The following is a 24,620-nucleotide window of genomic DNA, read 5'->3' as shown; positions in this document are numbered from 1 at the left end:
TATATATATATATATATATATATATATATATATATATATATATATATACGCAGTGCTTTGGGTTGTGCCTAGGAAAGGGGGGCCCCTTAACATTTTTTGCTATGGGGCCCCGTGAATCCTAGCTATGCCCCTGGATACCAGGGTAGCTGTGGCGTTGTTGTGGCAGCTAGGTGGGTGAGTGTCACTTGGGCACTTGTCATAGTAGCCTGGAGTGATATTGTTACCCACCCCCGGTCAGACGGGCTCCGCTTCCGCAGGTTTAATTGGCCCAAGTATATACTGGTGTGCTGGTGAAAATAAATAGACAGTCCAATGACAGTCCAATGGCAGAATAATGTTCTTTACTTGATACTTCAGTGCGATAGACAAAGATATTTTTCCGCTTCAATACAACAATAGGTGCAGACAAGAGACCAAAGAAGTGTTAAGCTGTGAGCTAAAGGGAGTGCAGAAGGGGAGTGAGGGACCTGCCCAATGTAATGCTGTACTCTGCCTGGTGGGTCTAGCACTCCATGCTAGTGGTTGCTTGATAATAAGTAAGTATCTGGGTCCCTGACAAAAGGTCCTGGAGGGAGCCAGGCCCTGGCTTGACTGCAGCAGAAACTGTGTCTGGCTCTCTCCACTGACTAGACTGAGCTCCTCCCACCAGGATCTATAACTCATTTTCTAGGGGCTTACTAAGCTTCCCTGTGATTTGTAGGGGTTTTGTGCGTAAGATAAAAGAAATAGGATAGGGCAGAAAAAGGAGGGAAAACAGTCTGCACCTACAACTGGACAAGAGAATAACGTGACAACAGACAATTAACCCAGTACTTTCCTCAGCTTTGCACAGTTACAAGTTACAGAGAAACACAGTAGTGACACCTAGTGGGGAAAACATAGAATACACTCAGACCATCTCCCACTCTGTGAACCTGAGAGGGAACTTTACACAGGCATATAGGAAACTTAGTGCAGCACCTTGTGGTGGGGCACTACATAACACCCACTTGTTGGATGTGGTGCAGTTATTGTTTTTTTGGTGCACTTTGCTTAGTAAATGTGGGCAAGGTCAGCTTTAGCTTTATGGAGCCTTATGGTGTGTTTACACAGACAAATTATCTGACAATTTATTGAAGCCAAAGCCAGGAATAGATTAGAAAATAGGAAAAATCTCAGTCTTTCCTTTATGACCTGTTCTTTGATTATAGTCTGTTTCTGGCTTTGGGTTTAAAAATCTTGTCAGATAATCTGTCTGTGTAAACTCAGCATTAGTGGGCCCCTTTGCAGTACAACTCACACAGTAGCAGTAAAATAGCAGAAAAACCTTAGGGGGTGGTGCATGGCCAACTTTTCTACAGAACTGCATACAAAAGTTCTAAAGGCCTGCACTTAAAAAAAACTTTCTTATTTATTGTAACTGCAAAAAATGAAGCCTTATTCACACGTCTCATAAAGTTGTCCATGATTGCGCATTCACTCTCACAGACAACAGTAGGGCCCATTGGACCCTATTGGGGACTTTTATTAAGTCTAGAATTTTTTGCACCAGGCTAAAATAATGTCCCTGCAGTGCCGATGGTCCCCGGGTTAATGTAAGCTATAGAATGCCTCTACAGCAAACTGTCCGAACCCCTACACTTAGCATTTCACTCCTGGTGGCTGGAGAGGGTGGATGCAACCCAAGGGCTGCCTGGAAAACATGTACCCATGTTTTCCAGGACTCCCTAGTGCTGCATCCAACTTCTTAAGCCACTGGGAGTCAAATGTGAGGGTTTGGGTTGAGCCAGTTCACTCATCACTACTTGAAACATCCCCTTGACGGGCAGATAAAAAATGTCTGGGCACATTAGAAATTTTATGTGACATAGGGCCTGCTGCCCTTTGTATGTGTTTTTGAATACATTTCTTTAGATGTATAGCAATTTGCATTTTTTACATACTATACCATATAGGCTGTGGCACAATTCAGAGATTTTCTTAGAAATGTTGTTCACTGTCTACCATGTCAGAAACAAAGTGATAAAGCTAACTCATGTCTACAAGTTATATAGCTTGAATACTGTAAAGCAGGAGCCCGTGGGGACAAGCGGCATAATTCGCCACAAGGCCTGTGTGTGTTTTCCTCAGTGTGCACACACCCTTACTGAATAAAATTCTTTACTCTAAGTAGTATACTATACTATAAGTAGTCTTAATTGAACCCACCAAACTGTTCAGGCTTGGCATTTTACTCCCAGCATCAGGAGAAGTTGGGTGCTGCCCTAGGATGGCTAAGTACTAGAGATGAGCGAACCTCAAGCATGCTCGGGTCGATCAGAACCCGAACTTTCGGCATTTGATTAGCGGTGGCTGCTGAACTTGGATAAAGCCCTAAGGCTATGTGGAAATCATGGATATAGTCATTGGCTGTATCCATGTTCTCCGGACAATCTTAGAGCTTTATCCAAGTTCAGCAGCCCCCGCTAATCAAATGCCGAAAGTTCGGGTTCGGATCGACTCGAACCCGAAAACGGTTCGCTCATCTCTACTAAGAACATATCTACTGTTATACTGCCCCATATTCAGCCATTGTCCTCCTGACAAATTAGAATATCTGTATTCATGTGCAATGACTACTATGTTACATTCTACTACAGAAGTAATTATAACTGTTGTTGTCTGTATGAACCAGAACTTGGACATAAATATATAGTTATTTTCCTGATTGCTGGACTTACAGGGCGACTTTCTCTGTTATTGTTATTTTCCAGGTAATACAAAAGCTGAAACTAAAGATTTTTCCTTCTTTCAGACTCGCAAAAGTTAATGATCGTTTTTTGACCCCTGGTAAGTTATAACTTTTAATCACACCACCTCCTTTATCTGTTTAAGCCCACAGAGCCAATCAGAAATATAAAAATCCTGGGACGGTTTCCAGTGAAAGTCGTACGACAGAATTCTGGCTCACATTCACTTGGCTGCTGGCATTCTCTTTTTATTGCACTGACCTGGCCTTTGGTCTGTAATAAACACTGATTTGTTTCTGGTAAACCACTTTAACCATTTATTTGCCAGAAAGAAGGACAGCACAGGGCTATAGAGACGTAGAACACGTTGCTTGTATGATATCATTGCTTCATCTGCAGTTATCTGCCAAGGGCAATGGTAAGACCAGTCAGATGTTGCTATCATGATTATATTGTGCTGGTCAGATAGTGTGGATAGCTACAGTAAGCCAATGTAAAAAAAAATAAAAAAGTAAAATTTATTATATTGCTGTACACATTGTAAAAGTAATCCCTCCTTAAATTAAACTATCCTCGCTAAATAGAGGTAGAGCAGTCAAGATGATACAACTCCTATCTAAACATCAAGGAGAGAAATCTCCACTTCTTATACCCATGAGCCACAGAGGGGCTGCTAAGAGAAAATGCCTATTCTGTGTATTACATGGTCAGCTTTTCATTTTAATTGCAACAGTAGTGGACCTTGGTGGTTCAGCGGCGTAATATAAATTTTCTTCCAGGCCTGCAGTGGACATTGGTGAATCAGCGCCATAAAATCGGATTTTTTTTTTAATAAAACATGTCACACGTTCCAATCCTCCTTCAGGTACCCTTTCTTCTCTCCTTGGGTGGCAACCTTTGTCTCCCAAGTTAGTTTAAGTGCCATCAATTTGAAGTTATTTAAATGTAATTAATTTTATTTATTTCAATTTTAATGTGATTTTAAGTTAATTCTTTTAATTTATTTTGATGGTCCACTGCATTGGTAAATGAGTTGGATAAAATTACACTTTCTCCCAGGACAGCAGTGGGCATTGGTGGACCAGTGGCATTAAATCAACTTTTCTCCTAGAACTGCAATGGACGTTGGTGAATCAGCGGAGTACAGTATACTTACTTTTCTCCATGGATATCATTGGACTCCGGTGCATCAGCTGTGTTAAATGATACTTTCTCTAAGGACAGCAGCAGACATTCTAAAGTGGAAGTCCCATCATGGGCAATGGTCCTAGAAGGCCCAAAAACAGACACCAGGAGGTGGCACTCTGACTCTCTGTGACCCTAAGGGGCCTAGAACAGACACAAGAAGGAAGCAGTGGCAGCACTGTGACTCTCTTCGACCCTAAGAGGCCTAGAACAGACACCTGGACATGACAGCGCCAGCACTCGGACTCACTTCAACCCTGAGGCACAGACAGTTAAGGTTGGTAACTGTAGCGAGACTTTCCTTTTTCTTTAACCCCTTCCCGCATGAGGGCGTAACTGTACGTCCTCATGCGGGTGGGGGACTTCAGAGGGGGGTCACGCAGCGACCCTGCTCTGAACTGCTGCGATCCCAGGTGCCGCTTGTAGCCCGGGATCGCGGCAATTAGCGGGCACGGTCCGATCGCTGTGCCCGCCAATTAGCATTTTAAATGCAGCTGTCAAAGCTGACAGCTGCATTTAAAATGCTCCTCTGGCACTTCCCTGGTGTCTAGTGGGGGGGGGGGGGGGGATCACCCTCCCCTGCGACGTGGTCTGCGCGGTAATGACGTTGATCCCGGCTTGGCATTCTATTGTTATCGGCTGCAGCAGTTGAAAGCAATAGAATGCCTATCTCATGGATCTATGCAGCATAACTATACTGCATAGATCTCTATGAGAGATCAGTGTGCATATACTAGAAGTCCCCCAGGGGGGCTTCTATTATATGTGTAAAAAAGTAAATGTTCTTTTATTAATAAATAATCCCCTCCCCTAATAAAAGTTTGAATCACCCCCCTTTCCCCATTTTATAAATAAAATTAATTAAATAAATAAACAAACAAACATATTTGGTATCGCCGCACGCGCATAATTGCCTGAACTATTGAATTATCACATTCCCAATCTCGCACGGTAAATGGCATAAGCGCAAAAAATTCCAAAGTGCAAAATTGTGCATATTTGGTTGCATGAAATCCATAAAAAATTGTAATAAAAAGCTATCAAAAAGTCGCATATGCGCAATCAAGGTACCAATAGAAAGTACACATCATGGCGCAAAAAATGACACCTAACACAGCCCCATAGACCAAAGAATAAAAGCGTTATAAGCCTGGGAATGTAGCAATTTTAAAGGAACATTAATTTATTAAAAAAGGTTTACATTTTTTAAAAGCCATCAAATAAAATAAAAGTTATACACGTTACATATCATTGTAATCGTAACAACTTGAAGAACATGTATAACAAGTCAGTTTTACCCTAGGGCAAACAGCGTAAATACAAATTTAAAAAAAAAATAAATTAAAAATACAAATTAAAAAAATGTTTATTTTTTTTTTCAATTTCATCACACATTTAATTTTTTTGTAGTCTACTTTATGCAAAAATTAAGCCTGCCATTGCAAAGTACAATTAGTGGCACAAAAATTAGGGCTCATGTGGTTCTGTAGGTCAAAAATGTAAGCGCTATGGCGTTTTAAACACAAGGAGGAAAAAACAAAAGTGCAAGAAAAAAAAAATAGTCCGGTCCTGAAGGGGTTAAAAAACAGTGGTACCTTGGTTTAAGAGTAACTTGGATTGAGAGTGTTTTGCAAGAAGAGCTCACCGTTTTTAAAAATTTTAACTTGGTTTAAGAGCATTGCTTTGGTTTAAGAGCTCCCTGTACTGGGTGAGAGAGAAAGTCAGGGAGGGGCATGGTCTGCATAGCGGGGTCTATATCACTGTCCTGTGGAAATCTCCCTCACCTTCTAAATCATATGAGATCCACTTCAGGATGGGGCTTGCATTAAGGGACAGGACTGTGGGGGTAATCTCTCCATAGCTGTAACCCCTCTCTCCCCAGACAGATGGTGCTGCATGTATGTGCACAAATATGTCCTGCTCATTCCTTCATGCTCCCTCAGTCTCTTTCTGTCCTTGTGTTTACCATCCTCTTAATTCCTGCTATAATGTGCCTGCACTCACACTTAGCCATTCAAACTGCTGTATAGTTTCTTTCACTGTCCCCCTGCACAGATCTGTGATTTTCACTTCATAATTGTTCCATGCTGAACACACACACCCCTTCCCCATTGTGATCATGTGACCACACAGACCTCTGACAGCAGCCCTGATTCTCTATTCTAGCCTGTTGTACTACGCTACTGCATTATGGGGATCTGCACCTCCATTCTGTATCTACAAACTGCTGCTCTTTTTTCATTCTTATGCACTTACTATGCATTATACTTCACATGCTGCTTGGCTATACAGTACAGTAACTTATATCACATATTCAGCTTTCTAAATGTTTGTTTTACCTGCTATTCGGAGTAAAAAAATATTATTTTTGAGGCGTGTAACCATTTTTCTGCATTTCAATGATTCCTTATGGGAAAATTTGCTTTGGTTTGAGTGATTTGGATTACAAGCACGGTCCAGGAACGAATTATGCTCGTAATCCAAGGCACCACTGTATATGAGAAAAGAAATAATAGACTCACAGAGAACCTATTATTATTATTATTATTATTATTTTTCTTTTTAACACGTCAATTAAAATTACTGTAATCCGTTAGTTGAGCTGAATGGGCCATCCAACTGCCAAAAAATGGAAATGAACTTCTAGTCGATTTGTGATACATGTAAATAGAGAATGAAATACAGAAAAGGCCAGATTCAAGAATACTTTACACTGATTGTAATTTTCCCACTGTACTGTATTTTCTTTAAAAAAGAAAATAATGGAGAAAATGGTGGAAATACTGTAATGGGTTCAAAAACCTTGCTGAATGTGGACATCTGGCTTTTTCCAAGACATGCAAACATATCAACACCAGGGTATTGATCCATGTGTGCATGTCTTGTGGTATTTAATCTGTCTCCAGCTTAAATGAACCTCGTTTCGGTCATTCCCAAAAAAGCTCACCCCAATATTGCATTCACATGTTACTCCAGGGCTGCTGTGTAAAACCATGAGCAGATCTTTATGCCGGTCAATACTATGTAGACTTTGGGAAATATGCAGTTTCAGTGTTGAACTAGGTAGTTCCGCACTGAGCTTTAGTATTATCCGCCCACCCCATAGTACTGAAAGGTGGCTGAAATACGGCTGCCCATCCGCTGAGGGCTTTAGGCAGCAGAAACCAAAAAGGAGCCATTCACAGATGAATGTCTTATAAATAAGGCTAGCTAGTCTTTTCCGCCACCAAGATGGAAGAACTGCCACACGACTGATCGCAGTGGGCGGCTCTTCCAAGCAGGCCCACTGGTAGCCTCTCCTTGACTGCTGCAGCCTTGTGGTACCTGTTGGGTGCCAGGGCTTTACCAACATCTTTTGGCTGCAGTTCTTTTTCTACCCCTTTTTCCTCCTGACCCAGAATCCTTAGATGGAACTGGACGCTGAGTTGGTGGCACAGACAGAGCTTCATCCTCTGATGATAATGTGGAACCCACGAGGGGTCTCTGTTGTCATCATCTTCTTCATAATCTCGCACAAATGTGTCCTCTCCCAAGCTTAATTCCTCCATAGCAATGTAGTATGATCCCGTACTTTGGCTATAAGCTGTCCCTACCTGGCTTTTGTGACTGCTCTGGGGTGTGTCAGCTATGGCTTTCTGAACACTTTGTTGTTGCCTCTCCTCTACATCCAGTGTCTCGGGGTCTAGGGACTCTGCCTGGCTCAGCAGGAGCTCTCTTGCCGTTGGCACTGGCAACTGAAAATGGGTCTCAGACACCGAATCACCACTCCCACAAATCTGTCTTTCACTGGTACCACCTTCTGTGCCACCTTGGCCGCTGACATTGGCTGTACCCTGAAAATGGACAGATTTTTTGGCATGCTTGGACATATTTTCTTTGTAAACTGAACTACATAATTTTTGCAGAATGAAGTGAATTGACAGTGCGAATTGACAGTGGGATTTGCATCAAGTTTTGTTTTGTATTCATCTCTAATCACATATTTTTGGAGCAGATGATCATTCAGGGCTGCAGTAAAGCTAGATGATGAGGTTAATTTTATATCATTTGTTGCTAGAAACTGATGTGATTGAGATACAATAGAACTTTTATGTATATAAGAACCATTCTTTTACATATTTTTTGATCTTGACATATGCATCTTCCAGTACAATGAAAGTCCAGAGCTCCTGGACTGCGATGCAAAATTATTATTATTATTAGTATTTACAAGCGATAGGGGTAACAAACAGTAACATTACAAGATCAAAAACACATTACATGAAGGCAGATGACAGACTGGTACATGAGGAGAGAGGCCCCTGTCCGCGAGGGCTTACAATCTATAAGGCACTGGCAGAGAAACAGGAGGTAACGTGAAGCCAGTCAAGTGTGATGCAGAATTGTTAAAGGTTGCTAGTTTAAAGAGATGAGTTTTCAAGTTACTTTTGAATGACTTGATGGTGGAAGAGAGCCGGATGTGTCGGGGTAGCGAGTTCCAGAGTATGGGGGAGGCTCGGGCAAAGTCTCGGAGGCGGCTGTGTGAGGTACGAACAAGGTGGGAGCACAAAAGGTGGTCACTGGAGGATCAAAGGTTGCATGAGGGACAGTAGCGGGATATCGGTTCAGAGATGTACGGAGGGGACAGGTTGTGGATGGCAGTGTATGTCATGGCCAACAATTTAAAATGAATACGTTGGGCAATGGGGAGACAGTGATAGGATTGGAAGAGGGGAGAGGCAGAGGCAAAGCGAGGGGAAAGGTGGATTATTCGAGCAGCAGAGTTAAGTATAGACTGGAGAGGAGCAAGGAAGTTAGATTGAAGGCCAGAGAAGAGGATGTTACAGTAGTTTTGTGAAGTGAGGGGTGAAAAAAGAGCGGATTCTGGAAATGTTTTTTATGTGAAGGCAGTGGGAGGTGGTCAGGGCCTGAATGTGTGGTTTAAAAAACAGGGCAAAATCAAAGGTGACCCCAAAGCAGCGGGCTTGAGGGACAGGGGACAGAGTGCAGCCATTGATAGTGTTTGACAGATTAGACGGCAGAGTGGAGTGAGAGAGGGAGAAAGATGATTAGTTCTGTTTTGTCCATGTTGAGCTTTAGAAAGCGGGAGGAGAAGGAAGATATGGTGATAGACACTCTGGAATCCTGGATAGCAAAGAGGTGACATCTGGACCAGAGATGTAGATCTGAGTGTCGTCAGCGTAGAGGTGGAACCTGAAGCCGTGGGATTCTATGATATGTCCCAGGCCAGAAGTATAGATGGAGTAGAGAAGAGGCCCAAGTACAGAGCCTTGGGGAACACCAACAGTAAGGGGATGAGGAGAGGAGGTGGTGTGGGAGTGGGAGACACTAAAAGTGCGGTTGGAGAGGTAAGAGGAGATCCAGGACAGGGCTGAGCAAGTGACGCCAAGGGATGAAAGAATTTGTAGGAGGCGAGAATGGTCAACTGTGTCGAAGGCAGATGATAGCTCAAGGAGAAGGAGCACAGAACATTGGTGTGAGGTTTTGGCAGTTAGCAGGTCGTTGACCACTTTGATGAGGGCAGGTTCTGTAAAGTGGTGGGGGTGGAAGCCAGATTGCAGGGAGTCAAAAAGCGAGTTGGATGAAAAATGAGAGGATAGTTCATGGTAGACATGTTGTTTCAGGAGTTTTGAGGCAAAAGGTAGAAGTGAGATGGGGCGGTAGCTGGATAAGGAGGTAGGGTAAAGGGATGGGTGTGATGTTTGCATGTTTATATGGAGATAGGAAGAAGTGAGTGATAGATTGAAGAGATGGGTTAGTGCCAGGACAAGTGCTGAGGAAAGGTTGGGGATAAGGTGGGATGGGATTAGGTCAAAAAAGCAGTTATGATAGGCTTCGATCTTAATGAACGCTGTTGCGTTGCCGCGAACTCCGTTTAAAGTTTTTAGACAAAAGAGGCAGCAGGGCATAAAGCAGCTGATAAGTACTGGAAGACTTAAGATTTCTAACTAATGTACAAACCTGTAAAATTATAATTTTTATAATATATAGCTACCCTTTTAACTTCCATTCATAATTCATCAGATTAGTACGTATGGATACTAAGGGTACATTTTTCTATTGAATTCCATACAGATAGACTATTTTGGTTATATTTTGAGCCACAAAATGGTGATTTTTGGGATGTATTATGGACCAAAAAATGGCATACTGTACACAGTCTCAGTAGCAGTAAGATACCTTTTACATTTCATAATTTAAGTGTTGCTTAAATTTTATGAATAAGAGCTTTAAATCGTTACTACATAAGAAGTTCAGTAAAACTGACAATCAGCACAAAAACTATGACACAAAAAGTAAAATGCTGGATATCTACAAAACTACAGATTGGTTTTTACAAAAAGGCACACACAAAAAAAGAAATTGTAGATAACACCCTGTGCAAAGGCTTCAAAATATATTCTAAAGAGGTTTTTTCCTTTTGATAGAACTGGGTATAGAGTATGGGCCCAGTTACTCCAATGTGTTTCAGTAAAGAAAGTTTGTGGACCTGCTGGACCGCCATGCTCTTGTGGAGGTCCAACATTGTCAAGTAGCATAGCCTCTTCTGGATAGCAAGCAAGGATTCTCAATACAGAAGAGACTAGACTCTCACCGATCTGAGCTGTTGAACCCTTATTAATCTTTTACAACAACCCCCCCTTAGGGTGGGTTCACACGTACAGGTTCTGCAGCAGATTTGATGGCGCAGATTTGAAGTTGCAGATTCAAAGCACATCTGCGCCATCAAATCTGCTGAACCTAAGGGTGCATTCACACGTACCGGAATCGCAGCGGATTTCGCAATGCGAGTTTGCAGCGAAATCCGCTGCCAATCCATGCAGTGTGCACTGATTGGCTGATTGGGACCAACGGGAGCCGGAAGCCTCACACGCATCCATGGCGCAGAGCATGTAATGTATGCTCTGGGCCGCGGACGGCAGGGGGTTAAAGGGGCCGGGTTATATACTCGCTTCAGAATGAAAATTCCGCTGCGGGTATGTAACCCCATTGAACTTTACACTACATGGATTGGTAGTGATTTTGCTGCAAACTCGCAGCGCGAAATCCGCTACGAATCCGGTACGTGTGAAGGCACCCTTTATCAGTATGTCCAATTATAATTATTAGCCATGTCTTTTACTGTGCTACAGATTTTGTCCAATAACTTTATATCCTCATCCTTGTTGAAAACCATCCTGGAAATACTAAGTCAATAGAAGAAATACAAAACAAAGTTGGCTGCTATTTTTATGTTTGTGCCACAGAACTCCATTTGAGGGTTTAATTCAATCCCCCCCCATTGTTTCCTCTGAGTCTTATATATAAGTTCTGCAAGAGCTTCAGTTTCAGTAAACTACTCCAACAGCCAAGCTTAATTGTATAGATAACGCCAGAAGCGGTGACTTCATCACTATGCTTGGCTTCAGCAGCCTGGACTGATCCAGTACATTTGCAATTTAGAAGTCTCAACTCGTGTGCCGCAGTAATGTACGCAATATGTGAAAATAAATCATTAGCCTCATTTAGGTCGTTCATCGTTACCTTGACATCCAGTGCAAATGTTAATCTTTATCTGGCCTGAGTGATTTGTTTAGGGGAAAACTTTGATTTATATGCAATGTATGGCAAACAACTCGCAAATGGCCAGGCATTGCCAAAACTAATTCCAAAAGTGAAATCTGCTTCTCATCAGATACTGCAGTTTTCCGTCACTCTGGTGCGCAGCCCCTGGCCATGTGATTGTTGTAAGGATCCAAGAGTCCCCTATGGGGTCACTCCTCTTGGATACTGTCTTATCTTCACTTTGGTCCTGTGCCAAAGTTATATGCAAGGAGGTCAAAGGCTGTTAGGAGCAGCGAGAGCTACAATGGGTAGTTAGCTCTAATGCTCAGTGAAACACAGAAATGTAGTTGGTTCTATATACTCAATGCAAATGTCTGTAGGTGCCCAGATTTGGTGCATCTGACATGCCTTTTTAAAAAAAAAAAAAAAAACTTTCCTAGAAAATGCATTTTCATATTGAAGACATTTATTTAAGACCTAACTTCTTTTAAAGTTCTCTTCATCAGGACTGTAATACTATTATCAGTAGTTTAACCTGCCAGATGCAGAGGGGGAAGCCTCACCATCCGCTATGAATGGTGTATTTGCTAGTGTTGCCCCTGGAATGTGCACAACCCCCACAGGTGACTGGGTTTCTTCTTTCTCCCCACCCTCTGTGACTCTGTCCATCAGGTTTTTATCCTATAGAGCATGATCTGCTGTTGTTTTCCTCATTTTAGCAGTGAGGTTGTTGGCACCTGGACCCCCACCAATTAAAACATTTGACATGTCATTATAACATTTAAAACTTTTCTTTTAAACTTTAGCTACACTTTAAATGTTCATGTAACCATCAATGAGTTTACATGATACTGAATCAAACAACAATCCTATGGAATCAATAAACAATAGAAGACCTTTGCATAGTGAGATCTATCCATTCACTAGGAGTACTATATGTTACGTGGCCAGACACCTTCAAACGATTGTTATGTCTCCAATCTGCCACCTGTCCTCCCCATACACAAGAACAGTCGCCACAGCCAAGCGTTTCTGTATTCTCGCCACAGCGAGAATGTTCTCTCCCTGACAAAAGGGGTTGGCCGTCATTTTCCATGTCTGTTTAAGACACCCTAGCTCATCAGCCGAACCTGCGCGAGCGGTCGATAATAGTCTAAGGTGTACGGGGACCTTTACATTCAGAGGTCATTGCAACCACAGTGTTGCTTGTTTTTATCCTGCTTTCTTCTGTAGGTTAGTGGGATTTCGCCCCCGGTTGTAATTGCTACCCCTTCAACTGTTATAGGTACCCAATTTCATTGTGAGAAAGTCTGAAATCACGGCCCGAAGCTGAGCGCGTGCGTTATGCAAAGCAGTAGTCATTTTCTATGGACGGCGGACTCATCTCTACTGCTTTGCATAACGTGCGCGCTCAGCTTCGGGCTGTGATTTCTCCCCCCAGGGACAGGGTCCAGGAGCGGGACTTCTAGGGAGAGTTAAGTATGCCGGGCTCCACCGGGGGGTCGGGCGGGCTCTGCCACAGCATCCTGGCTGACAGGTTCCCTTTAAGTGTTCTTTCGGTTGTCCATACACACACATTCCCTTTTATGCGGCTTTGCACAGAAGGAGACATGTTGAATACCTTTTGGAGCATGCTCATAGTTTTGTTTGATCACTTATTTTCTCCATCATCACAAGACAATAAAAATAAACAGTAAAAAGCTGAAAGAGGAACCTTAAACCGCTTTCTGTGATAAATTCAAACTGCTGATTCACATCCAGTCAATTTTTCCATTGCAGAAGCATTAACTTAAAGGGGTACTCTGGCAAAATCTTTTTCTTTAAAATCAACTGGTTTCAGAAAGTTATATAGATTTGTAATTTACTTCTATTCAAAACTATTACTCCAGTCTTGCGGTACTTATCAGCTGCTGTATGTCCTACAGGAAGTGGTGTATTCTTTCAAGCCTGACACAGCGCTCTCTGCTACCACCTCTGTCCATGTCAGGAACTGTGCAGAGCAGGGGAGGTTTTCCATGGGGATTTGCTACTGCTCTGGACAGTTCCTGACAAGGACAGAGGTGACAGCAGAGAGCACTATATCCGAATGGAAAGAATACACCACTTCTTACAGGACATACAGATAAGTACAGGAAGACTGGAGATTTTTAAGTAGATTGTTAAGTAAATTACAAATCTATATTACTTTCTGAAAGCAGTGGATTTTAGAAATAAAAAAGATTTTATTAACCCTTAGAGGGCCGGGACAATTTCAATTTCCCTCCTTGTGCTTAAAAGGCCATAGCACTTGCATTTTTTCACCTAGAAACCCACATGAGCCCTTATTTTTTGTGCCACTAATTGTACTTTGCAATGACAGGCTGAATTTTTTCATATAGTACACTGTAAAACCAGAAAAAAATTCAATATGTGTTAAAAAAAAAAAAAAAAAAAAAAAAAAAACACATTTCTTTTATTTGTTTTTTTTTTTTTTTTCATTTTTACGCTATTCGCCCTGGGGTAAAACTGACTTGTTATGCATGTTCCTCAAGTCGTTACAATTACAACGATATGTAACATGTATAACTTTTATTGTATCTGATGGCCTGTAAAAAATTCAAACCATTGTTAACAAATATACAGTATGTGCCTTTAAATCGCTCCATTCCCAGGATTATAACGCTTTTATCCTTTGGTCTATGGGGCTGGATGAGGTGTAATTTTTTGCATCATGATGTGTCCTTTCTATCGGTATCTTGATTGCGCATATGCGACTTTTTGATCGCTTTATATTACAATTTTTCTGGATTTGATGCGACCAAAAATGCGCAATTTTGCACTTATTTACGTTATTTACCGTGCGAGATCAGGAATGTGATTAATAGTTTGGGCGATTACGCACCCGGCGATACCAAACATGTTTATTTATTTATTTTTATTTATAACATGGGAAAAGGGGGGTGATTCTGACTTTTATTAGGGGAGGGGGCTTTTTATTGATAATAACATTTTTTTTTTTTAAACTTATACTAGAAGCCCCCCTGGGGGACTTCTAGTATAAGTACACTGATCTCTCATTGAGATCTATGCTACATAGATATGCAGCATAGATTAATGAGATAGGCACATTATTGCTTCTGGCTGCTGCAGCCGGAAGCAATCCAGTGCTGAGCCGGGATGAGCACCATTACGGCGCTGAGCCCCGGAGGTAACAGATGTGTGCATCTCTCCTCCGGAACAATGACATTGTCCCGGAGGAGCGATCCACCCCACTAGACACCAGGGAACGGCTGCATGTCACACAGCATCCTCCCGCTGCCTCTGCCCGGAGGGGAGCCGTGGGCAGTTAACCCCATAAACGCCGCGGTCAATTCGACCGCAGCGTCTATGGGGAGATTCATGGCCTCCCGCCGATCGGGCGGCGGGGGGAGGCTGCAGAACGTTGCCTCCCCCCACTGCCACTACCAATATGTCCCCCGATATCGGCGGATGGCCGCTATTACCGTTATAGCAGCGATCCGCCGGTACCGGGCATTACCGGCACTGCCAACAGCTTTCATGTATCCCCCAGACCCCAGATCAGCTCCCCTAGTGGTGACAGGGGATAAAAAGTGTCAGTGTGTCGCCCCCCACCCCCCCAGTCACCCCCATCCCCCAGTCACCCCCTGATCCAGGGAGGTCCGTCCTCCTCGGCATCCAGGCTGATTCTGAAGTGCGCATGCGCTCCAGAATCAGTTATCTCGGAAAATTTAAAGTGACAGAGACCAATTTGGTCTCTGTCACTGAACTATGAATACTGTGATAGAAAATATCACAGTAATCATAGTAATACAGTGAAAATGAATGTATACAAGTACAAAAAGTGACAAACATACAAAAAAATAAAACACACACTTTTTATTATAGTAATAATTGCAGTTTACTCCCAAATTACCCCTAACCCCCCCCAGATTACCCGTAACCACAGCAGGTTGCCCATATCCGCGCCAGGTTGCCCGTAACCACCGCAGGTTGCCCCTATCCGCCCCAGGTTGCCCGTATCCACCGCACGTTGCCCATAACCACCGCACGTTGCCCATAACCACCGCAGGTTGCCTATTACCACCGCACGTTGCCCATTACCACCGCACGTTGCCCATTACCACCGCACGTTGCCCATAACCACCGCACGTTCAAACTAAAATAACATATTATTGGAAAAATTCAAGTTTTTCATTTTTACTGTCTAATTTTAAATACTTTCCTCTATTACCTGTGGGGTCAAAATGGTCACCACACCCCAAAATGAATTCTTTGAGGGGTTTACTTTCCAAAATGGGGTGACTTTTGGAGGGATTCTATTCTGCGGACACTACAGGGGCACTGTAAACGCACCTGGCGCTTAGAAACTTCTTCAGCAAAATCTGCATTAAAAAAGCTAATTGGCGCTCCTTCCCTTCTGAGCCCCGCTGTGTGCCCATACAGTGGTTTACACCCACATATGGGGTACCGTTGTATTCAGGAGAACCTGCGTTACAGATTTTGGAATGCAGCTTCTCCCCCTTTCCTACTGAAATTGAGAAATTTCAAAGTAAACGAACATATTATTGGAAAAATTCTAGTTTTTCAATTTTACTGTCTTATTTTGAATACTTTCCTCTAATACCTGTGGGGTCAAAATGGTCACCACACCCCAAGATGTATTCTTTAAGGGGTGTACTTTCCAAAATGGGGTGACTTTTGGGGGGTTTCTCTTCTGCGGACACTACAGGGGCGCTGCAAACGCACCTGGTGCTCGGAAACTTCTTCAGCAAAATCTGCATTAAAAAAGCTAATTGGCGCTCCTTTCCTTCTGAGCCCGGCTGTGTGCCCATACAGTGGTTTATGTCCACATATGGGGTACCGTTGTATTTAGGAGAACCTGTGTTATAAATTTTGGGGTACTTTTTTTCTCTTGTTCCTCGTCAAATTGAGAAATTTCAAACTAAACTAACATATTATTGAAAAATTTAAGTTTTTCATTTTTATTGCCTAATTTTAAATACTTTCCTCTAATACCTGTGGGGTCAAAATGGTCACCATACCCCAAGATAAATTCTTTGAGGGGTGTACTTTCCAAAATGGGGTGACTTTTGGAGGGATTCTATTCTGCGGACACTACAGGGGCACTGCAAACGCACCTGGCGCTTAGAAACTTCTTCAGCAAAATCTGCATTAAAAAAGCTAATTGGCGCTCCTTCCCTTCTGAGCCCCGCTGTGTGCCCATACAGTGGTTTACGCCCACATATGGGGTACCGTTGTATTCAGGAGAACCTGCGTTACAAATTTTGGCGTGTTTTTTTTCTCATGTTACTTTTGAAAATGAGAAACTTTAAACGTATATATTATTTTAAAATTTTAATTTTCGATTTTTTTACGGCCTAATTGTGAATACTTTCCTCCAGCCCCTGTAGGGTTAACATGCTCATTATACCCCTAGATTAATTCTTTAAGGTGTCTAGTTTCCAAAATGAGGTCACTTATAGGGGTTTCCAGTATACAAGCCTTCTAAATCCATTAAAAAAAAGAACTGGTCATTAAGGCCAAAAGAGGCTTTAGAGGCAAGGGGTTAACCGTCAGGAGTGGACCTACAGCAGGAAGAGTTTAGGGTTATCTATCTATGCTGTTCTTTTAAGTCTAATGCACATGTCCACAGAAACACAACACATCCGTGCACGGATAATGTTCTGTGGACTGGACCCTGGAGCGCCCAGCATTATAACTAATTATGATGTTGGGAGCCCCGATACTGTTTGAAAGTTTGCATTGGTGTACTGACACAGCTGTTACCAACACCATTTTTAAAATAGTTTTTTATGCATAGACCTTAATATTTTTAAAGTTTACAGTAAGATAGACCTCACTTTTTAGGTTTTTGGACTGCCCTTGTACAATTTTCCCCTCGGTCTGGCATCACATTTGTCCACTCTTTATTTCCCAAATATTTCCTGAAATTTTAGAGAAGGTTCTCTAAGTCAGGGATTTTCAACCAGTGTGCCGCGGCACACTAGTGTGCCGCTACACATAAACGGGTGTGCCGCGGGGAAAGTTCCCCAAACTATGGTGCCCCTGTGTTTTGTTCCCCGGCAATGCGCAGCGATCAGTGGCGGATTATAATGTGGGCGGTTGCGTGGTGTGCTGCGGCGAGCCATGATGCACACATCCAATCAACGTCTGTGCTACGGCCCGCCGCAGCGCACCACGCTCCCGGTCTCCACTGATTGGAGGAGCACATTCGGGCCCTATGGGAGGCCAGTAGGTGAGGCGGACAGCAGCGGCGACCATCTCGGAGGAGGTGAGGAGGAAGGGGGGGGGAGAAACCTGGGGATGGGGGAGAGAAACAGTGGAGAGAAGCAGGGGGGAGAGAAGTAAGTATGGTGGAGAGAAGCACAGGAGAGAAGCAGGGGGGAGAAGTATGGTAGAGAGAAGCACAGGAGAGAAGCAGGGGGGGAGAAGTATGGTGGAGAGAAGCATGGGGAGAGAAGCACAGGAGAGAAGCAGGGAGGAGAAGTATGGTGGAGAGAAGCACAGGAGAGAAGCATGGGGGAGAGAAGCACAGGAGAGAAGCAGGGGGGAGAAGTATGGTGGAGAGAAGCACAGGAGAGAAGCAGGGGGGAGAAGTATGGTGGAGAGAAGCATAGGAGAGAAGCAGGGGGGAGAAGTATGGTGGAGAGAAGCACACGAGAGAAGTAGGGGGGAGAAGTATGGTGGAGAAAAGCACAGGAGAGAAGCACAGGGGGGGGGAAAGAAAACAGACCCAGGTTTCACACTGAGTGAGTATAAATACATTTACAATCTATATTATTAACTATATGTATAATATGTACTGTTTTAGTGTCATTTTGTGCCATTTTGGTTGGTGGTGTGCCCCGAGATTTTTTAAGTATAAAAAGTGTGCCGCGGCTCAAAGGTTGAAAATCACTGCTCTAAGTATCCACCACCCCAAAGACACGAAGTCAATGACATTTCAGACATGTTCCGCCAAAGACACAATTTAGAACAAAACTTGAAAACAACTAGGATATTCCACTAGTTAACAAAGAAAAAAATAGAAAAGAAGCGGTCTAGCAGTGGTCACGCAGTGGTCAGCGCTGGCCTTCAGCACGGTAGGGTATCTGTAGGTTGAACTTGATGAACTCCAGTCTTTTTTGACCTTAATAATAAAGATGAGCAAATATACAGTAGGAACAAACCGAAGTGCCCCCTCTCCCCATCCTGGAAGCAGTGCAGAAACAGAAGAACATGACACCAGAATGTATACAGGGAGTGCACTCATATACTGTGTATGTGTAGAGAGTTCCCCACTATTCATTATTATTGCCCACATAGACCCCTTTAAGGACACTCTCTAAGTATCCTCTCACAGTATAATGCCTCCTTTTAGTGCTCCCGACACAGTATCAAGTGCTCCAATAAACACACTGTTATTTTATAATATTGTTGCTGATAAATACTACCACTATATAGTGTTTACATATTGCCTCCATGCTGCTACTAAACAAAACAAAAAGCCATTACCAGTGATTCCACTACATAATACCGCCACACCATGAGCACTATTACTACCACTATAACAGAGTGCAGTAACATCCAGTGGCTCACATGGGTGTGTTCTCTGAGTTTTTCACTTTTCCTTTTTCTGTGCATTCAGTCCAGGCTATCTTGAAGTCATCTCCTGGCCATGAATAGACTTTCTCCCTGCACCTACCATTTAGTATCAGCGCCCTCCTGCAGCCCCCATTTCGAATCACTCCCCCCTGCAGTCGGCCAGTGAATAGCGAAGCAATTACGTAGCATTAGCGTATCTTTTATTTGATCATGTGTATATACGCAATGACGTATATACAGCTGTGTATATTAATTACACTCTGCAATCACTGGTACACAGCAGAGCCAGAGAGAAAGATTAATGAAAATTATTATATATATATACTGTATTAACCCTAAAAAGAACTGTTGGGTTTTTAAGTTATTTTTTTTCACAGAGGACGCCTGGTCACTACAGGGTTCTGGATTCTGTCACCCTCCTTACAGTGACAATTTCACAAGGTTCTAAGCCTTACTCGGTCAGCTCTCCCTCCCCACAATGACTAACTACCACTGTGAATATTGCTGCTTAACTAAATTCAGATGCTGTCCCTGTTCGTTTCACTCTCGCTGCTGAATGGCACAAGAATCAGGAAAGACTGCGAAAATTCGCCTTAGCGTCACATTTTTATAGCATTGTACAGCCAATCAAACCAATGCCAGTAGTGAACATGGCTACTACCTTACCTGATGTGCTCTTCCTTCCCCACACGTTTATTGGCTCTGTCAAATTGGTGGGAGAAAACTTACATAGTTGCGTACATTTGCATGGTTACAGAAGAATTTCTAAACTACTAAAGTTTGCAGTAAGCACTGTTGTGCCCCTAATCCAAAATAATTTCACCATAAATCGGCCATGACCAGGGGCTCCTTGAAAGATTTCAGACGGAGTAAAAAAGAATTTTCAGGAGAGTTTTCCAAGAGCGAAGAACCACTTGTGGAGAGCTGCATAAAGACCTAGAATCACTAGGTACAATTGTTTCAAAGAAATCTAAGTAATGCACGCAGACTCCATAACCTTTATGCATGCTATCCCCTAAGACTCCACAAAATACAGTTAAATACTGGGACTATATACTGTAGTTTGGTCAGATTAAACCAAAATTTAACTCTTTGGATGACATAATACTCACCATGTTTGGACGCTAAAAGGCACTGTATATCACCTCAAAAACATCACACCCACAGTGAAGTTAGGAGGTGGGAACATCAGGGTGTGGGGCTGCTTTTCAGCATAGGACAATGACAAACTTCATAAATCTAAAGGAAGGATACATGGAGAAATGTACCAAGACATTCTTTATAAGGATGTTGAGGATGAAATGAGGGTGAACATTTCAGCAAGACATTAATCCCAAGCACATAGCCAAAGAAACTCTCGGTTGGTTTCAGAGGATCACACCTGAGCAATGCACGTCAGTAGTGTCTCAATACAGGATGCTTCTTGAAGCTGTCATCACCAACTAAAGCTTTTTTTTTTTTTAAGTATTAAATATATTTCAGTTTGCATGTATTAATTTTATTATTAAATAATTAAATTTTATTATTTTTTTCCTGTCATTTCTCATTATTTCACACAGCTTAGTTTATGGACATTTATGGTTTGATTTCTTTGCCTGTGTGGATTAGATTGTAACCCTCGTGGGCAGTGTTCTCAATCCCTGTGTACCAGTCTTTTTTCATGTAGTTTCTAGATTTCTGTAATGCTCTATATGTTAACCTTTATCACTTGTACAGCGCTTTATAAATAATAATAATTAGATGGGTTGTTACTGACATCTGGTGAGAATTTCATGTCAATAGAGCCTATATTTACTTAAAAAATTGGTGACGTGTTCAATGCCTATTTTCCTCGCTGTACGTGTTTTGTGTATACTTTTTAAATCCTGAGTTGTGGGAAGAAGAGCAGAAAGGCAATCATTTCCTTGTATGTGTGCCTCCTTATTTGTATAAGCCCTTACAATGAGCCTTATTAGTTGTCATCTTATCTCGGGTGATGTGTGTGTCACTTGGTGTTCTTCATTCTTATTTCCTGGTTTAGCAATAAAGATTTGGCTACAATTCCCCATTCCAGCTGATATGACAGGAGACGCCCCAGTCACCTCTTAATCTGGGTCAAAGTTGTTCTGTCTGAGTTTAACCCTTATCTGCTATTACATAATAAGACGACCAGACCATTTTCTTCTTGTGTTTTCCTCTTTCATCACCATTACATTACCCAACAGCCTCTCCTCAGTACCCTACAAGCAGACACTAAGTTACCTTAACCTATTTACATAATTCCTTATCATATGAGTCACCTACACATTTGGTAAGTCAACAGAAATGTATATTATAGTTACTGGGAAACACATAGGGTGGATATAACTGACACAGTTATGAGTTATCCAGAGTGTAAAAGGCAACAGCAAAACCCTAGAGAAAAAAAAAAAGAACATAGCACACGGCCATTAAATTCAATTATTTTATTCGATCCTGATTAGAGATGAGTGAGTAGTACTCGATTGAGTAGGTATTTGATCGAATACTACACTATTCGATATACTTGTTTTCGATCGAGGATCCGTCCAAATACTCTTTGATTTCCCTTCCACCTTCCTGGCACTTTTTTTGGACCAATAACTATGCAAGGGGGGTGTTAGAGGCCCTAGGAGGACGCTGGCATCACGAGAACAGCATCTACATTCGCTGGCCGGCTTACTCATGTGACCTCCAAATTACAAAAACTTGGGACTTCCGGCTCGTTGTCAGGTGCCATGTTGGACCTAGACTGGGAGAGAGGCTGCTGCAGGGAAAGGGAGGTTTAAGTGTATTTTAGGCAGGAAAGACCTTGTTAGGGCTACTAGAAGACAGAGCACAGTATATTCCGTCCACATATAGAAAGAATGGTCCAGCTACAGTACCTGTTGAGCAGCTGCTTTATTCACACAGGCAGGCAGCTGGTGTGTATTCTGTTTGAGCTACACTGGGTTTACTTGCTCCTACAGTATAACTGTTGCAGGACAATCTCAGGAATAGTTTTTTTTGAGTAGGTAGAGTGGGAATTTAGCTGATTGTAACAAGGCAAGACCCCACAAGCCCTATCCAGGGGTACTACAATACACAACATAGTGTATACATCTGCATATACAGTGAAAAGGCAGGCTACCTGTACAACATATACCTATATTCATACAGAAGAAAAGGCTACATATCTGCCTGAGTTGTACCTCCACTTTTCTACGTATACTGTATATGCCAGTGTTTGCTTAGCTGCTGTTAGCTACAAATTGTCGCAGTGCAGTACATAGCCCTCTGCGAACAATAAAAAACAAACAAAAAAAATTTGTATCTGCCGGCGTTATATGTCCACTTTTCTACCTATACTGTATACACCAGTGTTTGCTTAGCTGCTGTTAGCTAAAAACTGTTGCAGTGCAGTACATAGCAGTTTGCGAACAATAAAAAAACTAAAAAAAAAATATAAAGAAAAAAAAAGTATCTGCGGGTGTTATATTTCCACTTTTTTTACCTAAAGTTTGCTGTATGCACCAGTGTTTGCTTAGCTGCTGTTAGCTAAAATTTTTTCCAGTGCAGCACATAGCACTCTTCAAACAATAAAAAACAAAACGAAAAAATTAAAGAAAAAAAATAGGTATCTACTGGCCTTATACATCCACTTTTCTGTATACGCCAGTATACTGTATACGCCAGTGTTTATTTATCTGCTATTAGCTAAAAATTGTTGCAGTACAGTACATAGCGCTCTGCGAACAATAAAAAAAAAAAAATGCGCTAAACATTGTTACACCGTGTAAAGTACAGGACACGCAAAGTACAATACATAAAACTTCAGTCAAATCTGTGATACAAGTGCCATAAAAGATATGGTGTATGACAGGGCCGAGCTAGTGATATGGTGTGTGACAGGGCCGGGCTAGTGATATGGTGTATGACAGGGCCGGGCTACTGATATGGCGTGTGACAGGGCTGGGCTATGTGGGAATTCACATGGGGCAGACTAAATGCAGAAATGTCAAGGGAAGGGGAAAAAAAATTACTGTGGGTACTGTATCCAAGTTAGTCAGAACAAACCGCACAAGGAGTGATTTGTGGAGAAGCGGTGAGTAGAAGGGGGGGTTCATGCCACGGTCCTGCTTAGTCTAGTAAATTGAAAAGACGCAAGTTATTGCTTTATCTGAGGCTCACAGGATTAAGTCACTGCCCCTTCTGGTTAATCTTTTCCTACCTGTCTCCACCCTGGGTTGAGCCTTGCATATATCGAATTTGAGTGCCTTTAGGTCAACTCTCCAAACATTGAAATGGACACCCCTGGGTTGAGTCTTGAGTCTTTTCGCCTTAATTTTTTTTTTAATGGCCCATTAAGCCGGTGGTTGAGGAGGAGGAGGAGGAAATGAGCTGAACCTTGTACTTCATACACTTTGTTGGGGTGATAGGGCTACAGTTGACATAAAAGGGTGCACACTTTTAACAGTAGCTCTGGCAGCCTAGAAGAAGTTTTATAAAGACACAGTTTAATCCCAAATTACAAAACGTGGGCCAGGCATGGTATGTTTGTAAAAGCACCAGAGGCATTAACGGGTCTGCTGCATAGCATGCAGCACCTAAAAGGCAATGTGCTTAAGTTCATTATTTTCCAATTTGCTAGTTATTTCTGTTTTGTCTTTTTCAGGTAATTTCTGCTTGGACTTGATTAGAAATTTTGCATCTTGCTAGCCCAGGTATTTCAGAAGACCATAACACCACAAGGAGGAGAAGGGGTTCTCAGACCTGCCTGTAAGGGTTGCAGAAATCCTGACAGAACCATGGCCAGCAATCTTGGGTGGGGGTAGCAGGTAGCCCATCCCGGGGTGCCACTCGGTCCCCACCTTCACAACGTTGACCCAGTGTGCAGTCAGGAAGATGTAGCATTCCTGGCTGCAAGCGCTTGTACACGTTTTGGTGATCAAGTGGATCATCGTGCTAACCGCGTAACTCAGGGCCCACCTGATGTTACAGCACACAATTGGGACGCAATAGTGAGGTGGTGCAGCTGCCATCAGGTCCCGGTAGACTTCAGTCTTCACTGCTTGAGTTCATTGTTTTTCATCTTGCTAGTTGTTTCTCTTTCTCTTTTTCAGGTCAATCGTGGTTGGAAGGAAAGAGGGTCAGAGTGAAGTTTCTGCAGTTCAGACTCTTGGCTAGTGACGAGACTAGACTGTGTGGATGACCTGGGTGGGGGATAAGTGACTGGAAGCGTTATTGTTTATCCATTTTACCTCCTGTTCCAAACACTCGGACCACAACCCCCTGCTTCACTGTCCGATAAAGCCATGGACGCTGGATGAGTGCAAAAAGAGCCCGGGGCCAAGGAACCCTTAATCTTACCCGCCTCCATGACAACATGTGCACAAAGTTTGTATGTATCCTCCATTTTTGCATGGAAGCAGGGCTAGAAGGGGCATGGTTAGCAGGGGGCCCACAATTTCTAAACAGCCTGGGGCCCATGGTACCCTAAATCCGCCCCTGTTGCTAACTGTTTCTCTTTATGTCTTTTTCAGGTCACTCATGCTTGGACTGTTTTCAGAGCCCCTACTCAATGTGGAATGGCATGGTGCG

The 24,620-nt window shown here is 42.7% G+C and overlaps 1 long non-coding RNA gene across 1 annotated transcript; it reads left to right on the top strand.

Annotated features, from left to right (window-relative positions):
• The first annotated feature begins 3,342 nt into the window (after positions 1-3,342).
• On the top strand, positions 3,343-24,305 carry LOC138789760 (uncharacterized). The gene is made up of 3 exons (XR_011362789.1): positions 3,343-3,573; positions 3,820-4,170; positions 24,143-24,305. It is a non-coding gene; the product is annotated as an uncharacterized lncRNA (long non-coding RNA).
• The last annotated feature ends 315 nt before the right edge of the window (positions 24,306-24,620 follow it).

This window comes from Dendropsophus ebraccatus, chromosome 4, assembly GCF_027789765.1.
Source record: "Dendropsophus ebraccatus isolate aDenEbr1 chromosome 4, aDenEbr1.pat, whole genome shotgun sequence".
Lineage (NCBI taxonomy): Eukaryota > Metazoa > Chordata > Amphibia > Anura > Hylidae > Dendropsophus > Dendropsophus ebraccatus.
The sequence above is the reverse complement of the archived record's forward strand: the minus strand, read 5'-3'. Positions and strand labels throughout refer to the sequence as shown.